The 10,000-nt window shown below is 42.3% G+C and overlaps 1 long non-coding RNA gene across 1 annotated transcript in view; it reads right to left on the bottom strand.

Moving 5' to 3' along the window:
* Positions 1-4,676: 4,676 nt before the first annotated feature.
* Positions 4,677-10,000, bottom strand: part of LOC125028143 — a 43,943-nt gene continuing 38,619 nt past the window's right edge. Inside the window, exon 3 of the long non-coding RNA XR_007115089.1 lies at positions 4,677-4,905. This is a non-coding gene — a long non-coding RNA (uncharacterized LOC125028143). The remainder of the gene's footprint in view (positions 4,906-10,000) is intronic.

Genomic DNA, 10,000 nt, shown 5'->3' with positions numbered 1-10,000 from the left:
AGGGACGGGAATGAGGACACGAAGGAGAGAGCGCGGTAGAAGAAAGGGAGGAAGAGAATATAATACAGGTGTGATAAGGGAAATGGAAAAGAAAGGGGAAGATAATTAAAAAAAAAAATGAAGTGACAAGAGGGGGGAGGGAGAGAGAGAGAGAGAGAGAGCGAGAGAGAGAGAGAGAGATAGAGATAGAGATAGAGATAGAGGGAGAGAGAAGAGAGAAGAGAGAAGAGAGAAGAGAGAAGAGAGAAGAGAGAGAGAGAGAGAGAGAGAGAGAGAGAGAGAGAGAGAGAGAGAGAGAGAGAGAGAGAGAGAGAGAGAGAGAGAGAGAGAGACTGACTAGTCTACTGAGATAAAAGCTTACATCTCAAAAGGATAGAGAGAGAGACAGAGAGATCAAAGGACAGAAAGAGGACACGAATGATCACTTATCGACACCTTTTATTTTGATGTGCTCGATAATGCGAACCATAAGGCTTTTCAAGCAAAATTGTCTCTCTGCCATGGCCCATTTGCCATTATGGCAGCTACGTGTCGAGTCTAGTTTCCTGAATGTTGAGGCTATTATACAATTTTTTAAAAATCAACGTAAAGGGGCAACCGAAATAGCTAATTATATAGACGACTCATTCCACGAGGATTAATCGAAGCCCCTCTCGAACCCAAGGCACTTGAACACTTCGAAGTCGTATGTAATTTGCACTAATTGTCGTTATAATTATACTTGTACCAATCCTGGTTATGTGCACCTTGCTCGAGCCTATCCATCTGTCTACCCCCCCCCCCCCCACACACACAACCCCAACCCCCAACCCGCTTGCAGTATTTCAAATAATTGATCATGAATTGATTGTCGATAAGTGATGCCTCGTTAGTGCAAGCGAGTGTCCTTGATCATTGATTTGCAATCCTTTGGCTCCCTCTTGGCCGAGCTCGTATAAGCTAATATGCATACTGCTGCCACTTAATTATACGTCACGGCTAAATCAACTGGTTCTTAGATAATCATCATCAAGAAATTGTCATATATCATAGAGGAAATTGTGTTTGTGCGTGTGTGTGACTGTGTGTGTATGTGCATACACACACACACACACACACACACACACACACACACACACACACACACACACACACACACACACACACACCTATGGAATCAACAGCAAAGACATCTAAACGACCTCCTCTTTCTTCTTCTCCTCCTTCTCCTTCTTCTCCTCCTCCTCCTCCTCCTCCTCCTCCTCCTCCTCCTCCTCCTCCTCCTCCTTCTCCTTCTTCTCCTTCTCCTTCTCCTTCTCCTTCTCCTTCCCCTCCTCCTTCTCCTCCTCCTCCTTCTCCTCCTCCTTCTCCTCCTCCTTCGCCTCCTCCTTCTCCTCCTTCTTCTTCTTCTTCTTCTTCTTCTTCTTCTTCTTCTTCTTCTTCTTCTTCTTCTTCTTCTTCTTCTCCTCCTCCTCCTCCCTCCTCCTCCTCCTCCTCCGCTTCTATGACATGATATGAGAAAGAAACCACACAAAGAAGCTCTTATTACAGAATCACTGACCTGTAATCCTCCACACCTCTTTCAAAAGGATATAAAGTTTATATATACAGTAACTTCTCCTTCGCTGTTACTTATCCCGAGCGAGTCCATGAAAGGAACATGATCACGGTCTCTGATGGCATTTGTTCCCGTGAAGATATTGGCAGCTCAGGGGAGAGGGGGGAGGAAGAAAGGAAGAAAAATAGAAAGAAAAAGAAAGAATGAGACAGAATGAGAGATAGAAAGAGATAGATAGATAGATAGATAAATAGAGAGGGAGAGGGAGACACATAGAGAGAGAGAGAGAGAGAGAGAGAGAGAGAGAGAGAGAGAGAGAGAGAGAGAGAGAGAGAGAGAGAGAGAGGGGAGAGGGAGGGAGAGAGGGAGAGAGAGGGAGGGAGAGGGAGAGGGAGGGAGAGAGGCAGAGGGAGGGAGAGAGGGAGAGGGAGGGAGAGAGGGAGAGGGAGGGAGAGAGGGAGAGGGAGGGAGAGAGGGAGAGAGAGGGAGAGGGAGGGAGAGAGGGAGGGAGAGAGAGGGAGAGGGAGAGAGAGGGAGGGAGAAGGGGAGGGAGGGAGAGGGAGAGGGAGAGGGAGAGAGAGAGAGAAAGGGGGGGGGGGCGAAGAAAGAAAGGAAGAAAGAGAAAAAGAGAGAGATCGCATAATTTTCTTAATTTCTTGATGAATCTCAAGTTCAGAAGTTCTGATCCTTGGGAACTGGCTAATAAATTCTTCAAATGTTAAGTTGATAGTTTTGAACTTACGATCCTTTCCTAGCTTTCTTAAATAATCATGGCCCAAAGACTTTCAAAATTTGGTTCGTATGTTTTGTTACGTCTCTCCCCCTCTCTCTCTCTCTCTCTCTCTCTCTCTCTCTCTCTCTCTCTCTCTCTCTCTCTCTCTCTCTCTCTCTCTCTCTCTCTCTCTTTCTTTCTTTCACTACATAAACCGATAATCTATACATAATTAACAATAATAATAAAAGAAACTTGAGCCGTCACAAAAAGCGCATTTTGATATGTAACAAGAAATGCACATTTTTTTTCATTTTACACGTTTCTACTCCTAACCTAAAAAGTCGACATGTTCTTCCAATGAATAACTAAAGCATGCTATGATAATTCCTTCTTATACACACTAATTACAAAGAGTTATATGTGTATTCTTTAGCCTGGTGTTCTGTCTATTTATATGAATACACGTACTAGTTTCCATATACAAATGCACGTACATAGTGAATCAGCGTACATATATAAAGACTGGATTATAAACATGTATGTATATATAATACCTTGAGTAATGAGGAAAAAGATAGATAGATAGATAGATAAATAGAGAGGGAGAGGGAGACACATAGAGAGAGAGGGAGAGGGAGAGAGAGGGAGAGAGAGGGAGAGAGAGAGGGAGAGAGAGGGAGGGAGAGAGGGAGAGGGAGGGAGAGAGGGAGAGGGAGGGAGAGAGGGAGAGGGAGGGAGAGAGGGAGAGGGAGAGAGAGGGAGAGGGAGGGAGAGGGGGAGGGAGGGAGAGGGAGAGGGAGAGGGAGAGAGAGAGAGAGAAAGGGGGGGGGGCGAAGAAAGAAAGGAAGAAAGAGAAAAAGAGAGAGATCGCATAATTTTCTTAATTTCTTGATGAATCTCAAGTTCAGAAGTTCTGATCCTTGGGAACTGGCTAATAAATTCTTCAAATGTTAAGTTGATAGTTTTGAACTTTCGATCCTTTCCTAGCTTTCTTAAATAATCATGGCCCAAAGACTTTCAAAATTTGGTTCGTATGTTTTGTTACGTCTCTCCCTCTCTCTCTCTCTCTCTCTCTCTCTCTCTCTCTCTCTCTCTCTCTCTCTCTCTCTCTCTCTCTCTCTCTCTCTCTCTCTTTCTGTCACTACATAAACCGATAATCTATACATAATTAACAATAATAATAAAAGAAACTTGAGCCGTCACAAATAGCGCATTTTGATATGTAACAAGAAATGCACATTTTTTTTCATTTTACACGTTTCTACTCCTAACCTAAAAAGTCGACATGTTCTTCCAATGAATAACTAAAGCATGCTATGATAATTCCTTCTTATACACACTAATTACAAAGAGTTATATGTGTATTCTTTAGCCTGGTGTTCTGTTTATTTATATGAATACACGTACTAGTTTCCATGTACAAATGCACGTACATAGTGAATCAGCGTACATATATAAAGATTGGATTATAAACATGTATGTTTATATAATACCTAGAGTAATGAGGAAAAAAAATGAACATGATTTAGCGAATGCAAATATAAGTATATGTTATTTTCATGGAACGAAAAGGCAAAAGATTTTCCTTTACACTCAAACAAGAACAAATTTCTCTCCTTGTCTCTATCTTTCCCTTCCTTACTCGGTATCTTTGAATATTCCCAATTCCCAAAATGTCTTTGAGATTGTTCTGTCTTGAGAATGGCAAATACTGGAGATCTAACCTTCATCAGTTGAATAGTCTTTCTACAAAAAACCTACACTCGTTAATAAGCGGAATTGGCTTTAATTTTGATTTGTAAAGGTGATAGAATTATAACATTGTCGTTTTTATGTCATTTCTATTAAAAATCTTCATCATACTTATCTCTTACTATATCCTTGAAACACCAAAAACGAACATCTCCCTCGAAAAAAGAAAAGAAATGAAAAGAAAAACGAAAAGAAAAGAAACAAAAAAACGATTCCTTTCCTTCACACTAACTTTTTAATAAGAAATAATAAAGGAAGGAAATAAGATAAGGCAAAAAGATGTAATAAATAAATAACTAAACAAACAAAACCAAAAAAAATATATAAAATAGGTCGGGACAAGGCGATGACCTCGGCCTGATTGGAGAATGTGTGACCCGTGATAAGCTTAAAGGCAGGACGAGGTCGCAATTTAGCCACACTCGACTTGGCATCTCGTCCCCTGGAAAATGGCGCGAGATCACAGGCTTGGCCTCTTTGGGAGAGAATTTTGGCGGGAAAGAAAGGCGGTAGAGCATCTTTCTGAAGTCGACGTCAGACTCCTTGTTGAAATAAATAGCACACAAAATGTGACGCAACCGCACTGCATTTCCTAACATATTAATGAAAATAATGGACAAGAATCATTAAAATTTCTCCGACTTAGTTCGTTTTTGTTCGCGGGTTCTTTTAATCAAAATCGCGGCTGGGAATTTTGGCGCGAAATAAATGACGGTATAGCATCTTTCGGAAAGTGACGCTGCATTATAATCCTCAGCAACACTGATAATAACAAGTACATAATGGAGGCGAAATAGATTATAACAAAAAGATAATTGGATGATACGTAATCAAAATAATTACTAGTCTGACCTTTGTTGTCTTAATTCTAGAAGACGGGATCACAAACTCGCGGCCTTACCTGCAAAAGAAAAAAAAGAAAAGTTATGAAAATGGAATAAAAGTTAATACAATACTTGCGTTTCAAATGTTCTTATTCTATACAAAATAAAACAAACTAAAAAAAAAAAAAAAAAAAAAACTGCGATAACAATGACATATCTCGCTATTATTTTTAACGAAGTAGGAAAATTGATGGAAAAAAGGGTAGAGTAAAACCTAAAGCAAAAAATGACTGTATGTCAGCCCGGTACAGCATGGAAGAATGAATTTGTTGAACTAAAACAATTTTGAATGTAAAGTTAAAATCAAACTGTAATTTTCTAAATGGACATAGCAGTTATCATGAATATTTTCGTCCATCTGCTACGGACAGAGAGGGGGGGGGGGGGAGGAAGAGAGAGAGAGGTAGAGAGTGAAAAAAAAAAAAAGTTAGTGGTGAGAATGAGAGAGCGAAAAAAGGGACTGTATGAGTGAGTGAGTGAGTGAGTAATAAGTATACAAATGTGAGTGATTTAGTGAGCGAGTGCGTTGAGTGAGCGACCCTGTACGGGGAAATTAATTACTAGGTTAGAAAGACAATGCAAACAGACCAGCGGCTTTTCACACTCCAAACCAAAGCAGCAGAGACCGAAAAATAGACCAACGTTATTTGCTCTCTAAAGACAAAACAGCAACAGACCAGGGGGGGAAAAAAAAATAATAAACTCCGTGACATTACGTGATCATTCTCCAACCTCCCCCCCCCCCCCCTCAATAAAGTCTAAATACGTCGGCCATATCCCAACATCCTTCAGTCAAGCCAGAGATATATAAAAAAGAAAAAAAAAAAAGAGAAAAAAAGGAAACACTTGTACCCAAAGCTTGCAAGATGCACAGAGGAGGCGAAATATCACGTACTCACACATAAGCAGAACTCGGCATAAGGACGCGCACACTTTGCTGTTCGAATTGCGGCGATTCCTCCTGTAACGCTTTCTTGGCATTTGTAAAGGAATCTCATGGGATCGATAAGAAATATTTCTTTTAAATACAAGAACCTGGAAGAAAATTTACCAATGAGAACATCTTCCAATATAAGGTTAGGTCAACGCACAGACCCGCGAGATTAGCTGCTATTCCCCTTAATGACCGATTCAAATGAATTACCTCCTTCAGCCTCTGCCATTAACAGAGAGGGAAGCGGAAGAGCACACATCACAACTACATTAACACAACGGGAGTTCGACCGACCGAGGACGCCGGCAACACTGGGTGGGGGTGGGGGGAGGGGAAGAGGGAGGAAAGAGGGGAAAGGGGGAAGAGGGGAGTTGGAGGAGGATGGTGAGAGAGGGAAGGGGGAGAGGAGAAGGGAAAGGGGGAGGAGGATGGGGAGAGGGAAGGAGGAGGAGGAGAGAGGGAAAGCGAGTAGGAAGAGGAGGGGCAGAGAGCTAGGGAAAGGAGGGTGGGAGAGGGATAAGGAGAGGGGAAGGAGGGGAAGGGGAGACGCGGCTGTCTGCCTGCTGCCTGGCCCGCGTCCAAAAACTCGAACGATAATTTGAAATCTCCCATGCCTCCTCCTCTCCGTCCTGCCTCCCTCTCTCCCCTCCCTCTCCTCTCCCCTTCCATTCCTGACGTTTGTTCACGTTCACAGAAAAAAAATGAAGCTGGTGGTGCATTTTAAAACGACCAGAACAAAAAGATATGCAAAAAAGAAAACAAAAAGTAGAAAAAATATAAAAGGTATATTTTTTCGTCACGGAATATTCATCTTTTTTCACTGTGAATATTACCTCCCCCAAAATAAACCTTCCCTCCCCAAACACACACACACACACACACACACACACACACACACACACACACACACACACACTTGTGATACCACGCAGAAAAAACCCCCCACCGTATTTAGGCCTCAATTCAATCCATTTTCCACCTTACCCAAAATCAACCATCCGCTTGCCTTCATTCCTCGTAATAACAGGCGTCCTTCTACAAACACAACTTCCGCCACGGGATAACAGGCCATCGACCGCCAGGTATCGACTGCCAAGAGACAGTCAATTAGCGTCACGTGACCCAGGCTCCTACAATGCTTTTCGCTGGCTCGTCTACTGCGCGCCTCCTTAATACCCGGATGTGTGTGCGTGTGTGCGTGTGTGTGTGTGTGTGTGTGTGTGTGTGTGTGTGTGTGTGTGTGTGTGTGTGTGTGTGTGTGTGTGTGTGTGTGTGTGTGTGAGCTAACGGGGGAGGAGTGGGGTAAGAGGGGAGCGAGGAAGGGGTGAGGAAGATGGAGGGGGAGAAGGGAGGGAGCGGGATGAAGGGAAGGATGAGGGAAAGGGAAAGGGAGAGGGATAGAGAGAGAGAGAGAGGGTGGGGGGGGGGGAGAGGTTAGCAGAGAGAGGGAGAAAGAGAGAAGTGGAGAGACAGAGACAGAGACAAACTAGAAAGAAAAAAAACATTCGTCGCCAGTAGGATCCCTCCCCCCCCCCCCTCCATACACACCTCAACCCTCACCCCACCACGTTTTCAAGAAGGTAGGAAGCTAGTAACCAAACACCCTCACACACACACTTTAAAGCCGTCGGTTGCACTTTAAAACCGCTTCCCCCCCCCCCACCACCCACCCCCGCCTGGCCTGGCATTTAAAGCGGCTGCAACACCAGTACCTTTAAAGTTACCTTTGGAGAACACACTGGCCGACCCTTGCCTTTAAAGGTCACGTGAGATTTTGCACGGGGACTAAAATCTGCATCAGATCGCGGCTCTCAACTGCATTCAATGTTTTTTTTTTTTGTTTGTTTTTTTGAGATGATACTAATAGAACGAGAGATAGAATGGGAGATTAAGGATATTTGATTTGGAAATGATGATAGGTTTTGCATATTTTATACGAATCGCGGGTTAAACGTGAAAATCTCTTCGTCCATGTAATAATATACGTTAAAATCCTGTAAAGCATAGAAACAATATGTGTAACAACTTTTTTAAAAACAACTTTTGCACATATATAGGTATATTGGTTTCTTTACATAACAAAAAAGTACAAAATCCTTTTTCTTCTAATTTCTTCATCTTGCCTTTGAATAATCTCTGATGCACAATTTCACGCTTAAACTCTGAACCTTTACAAGACATAGTATATTTTCTCACCCCTGTACTCTAACCTTTACGGCAAACGAAGCATGCTATTAATTAAACCCCGACAAAAATGTTAAAGAGAAAACTTTCCTAATTAGTCCCTATTATGCATCTTTATTATAAAAAAAAAAGTGTCTGGGAAGAAACATTCTACAAATTTCATAGAAGTAAACTATTCCATTGGATAATGTATATCCTTAATTCAAGCCTCTAACAATCAAACAATCTAACATCTCTAATTTAGTCGTATCTCTAACAATCGTCGTCCTCCTAATGAACCAATAGAAGAAATTAAGCTAAAATCAATATAAGATATTGCGGATCACAACCTGAACAACAACAGGTCATTGCAGAACAACCGCAGGGAATTAAATATACGTAAAAACAACAATAATTCACCACCACGATTCCTTTCTGGCATTTACTCTCTTTTTGATCCCATATCTACACACAATTGCTAATAAGTTAACAAGCCAATATACTCCTTTTGCCATAAACAAGCTCTTATTTTCGTGGGTTTGCGTGCTCAATCGCACTCATAAACATTTCCCGAAGTTGTTCAATGTAACCCGAGTCGTTTTTGGTCTATAACAATCTTTCCTCCTATCCCCCCCCCCCCCCCGATATTCCCAGCACGACTATTAACCCCTTTCCTCCTTCTTGTCTTTTCTCTTTCATCTCCCTTTAACTCTTCCCTTGCTCTCTCTCTTACTCCCTTCCCTTCCCTCTCTCCCTTCATCCCTTCCCCTTCTCTCCCCGCTTACCCCTTCCCTTCCCTTCCCTTGACCCCCTTTACCCCCTTCCTCTTTCTCCCCTATTTACCCCCTCCCCCCTCCCCTTCCCCTTCCCCCCTCTCACCCCTTCTCTCCTCCTTCCCTTCCCCCCTTCCATTTAACCCCTTCCTTTCTCCTGCCCTCTATCCCCTACCATCAGCCTGAAAATAACAATGACTATAAACTCCCACGATCAATAAGGAAGAAGGCCTGTTAACGTCCCATGCCTGCTCGTCGCCAAACTGCTTCGCCAGGGCCTGTTTCCACTTCTTATTTTCCTTCCCTCTGCTTTCACTAGCTTGCGGGAGAGGGCGAGAGATAGGATGGGGGGGGGGGGGGGTAAAGGAGCGGTAGGAAGAGGGGGGGAGGAGATGGGGAAAGGGAAATAGGGGATGGAGAATGGGAGGGAAGGGAGGACGAAAGAGAAATAGGGGATGGAGAATGGGATGGAAGCAGAGAGATGGAAGGGAGGACGAAAGAGGGAAAGAGAGAGAGAGAGGGAGGGAGGGAGGGAGGGAGGGAGGGAGGGAGGGAGGGAGGAAGGAAGGGAGAGAGAGAGAGAGAGAGAGAGAGAGAGAGAGAGAGAGAGAGAGAGAGAGAGAGGAGAGAGAGAGAGAGAGAGAGAGAGAGAGAGAGAGAGAGGAGAGAGAGGAGAGAGAGGAGAGAGAGAGAGAGAGAGAGAGAGAGAGAGAGAGAGAGAGAAACAAAGAGAAAGAGAGACAAAGAAAATTAGAGAATATAATAATAATACGAACAGAAAAAAATATAATATACTACGAATGATAGCTATAAATATAAATAAAACTTAAAACCAGAAGGACTTTCTTTTTGAAATTCTGGCAAGGAGACTCGGCAAGTTTTGTAAGCCTTTGATACTCTTGTGTTTTGAGTACGGACGACTTTCAGAGTGAAAGAGAAAATAAAAAAATAAGCAAGAAAATACAAATTATTGTAAAAAAGAAAAAGAACAAAGAAAAGAAAAAAGGATTGATGATGAGCAAGAAAATAAAGAAAAAAATAATTAAGAAACAGCGAAACAAGCAAATAAAAATAATTACAAAAAAAGGAAAGAAAAATAAGTAAGAAAAAAATTAAGAAAATAAAAATAACGGCAAGAATAAAACAAGAAAAAAAACAGCAAGCGAAACATAAAAAAAAGAAAACAACATACTAAAAAATATAAAATTAAAATCCTTCTTTGGACTCTCAAGCTCATACGGC

Source organism: Penaeus chinensis, chromosome 8 (assembly GCF_019202785.1).
Source record: "Penaeus chinensis breed Huanghai No. 1 chromosome 8, ASM1920278v2, whole genome shotgun sequence".
In the NCBI taxonomy this organism is placed as follows: Eukaryota; Metazoa; Arthropoda; class Malacostraca; order Decapoda; family Penaeidae; genus Penaeus; species Penaeus chinensis.
Note: the sequence above shows the minus strand (reverse complement) of the source record. Positions and strands in the feature narration are given on the sequence as shown.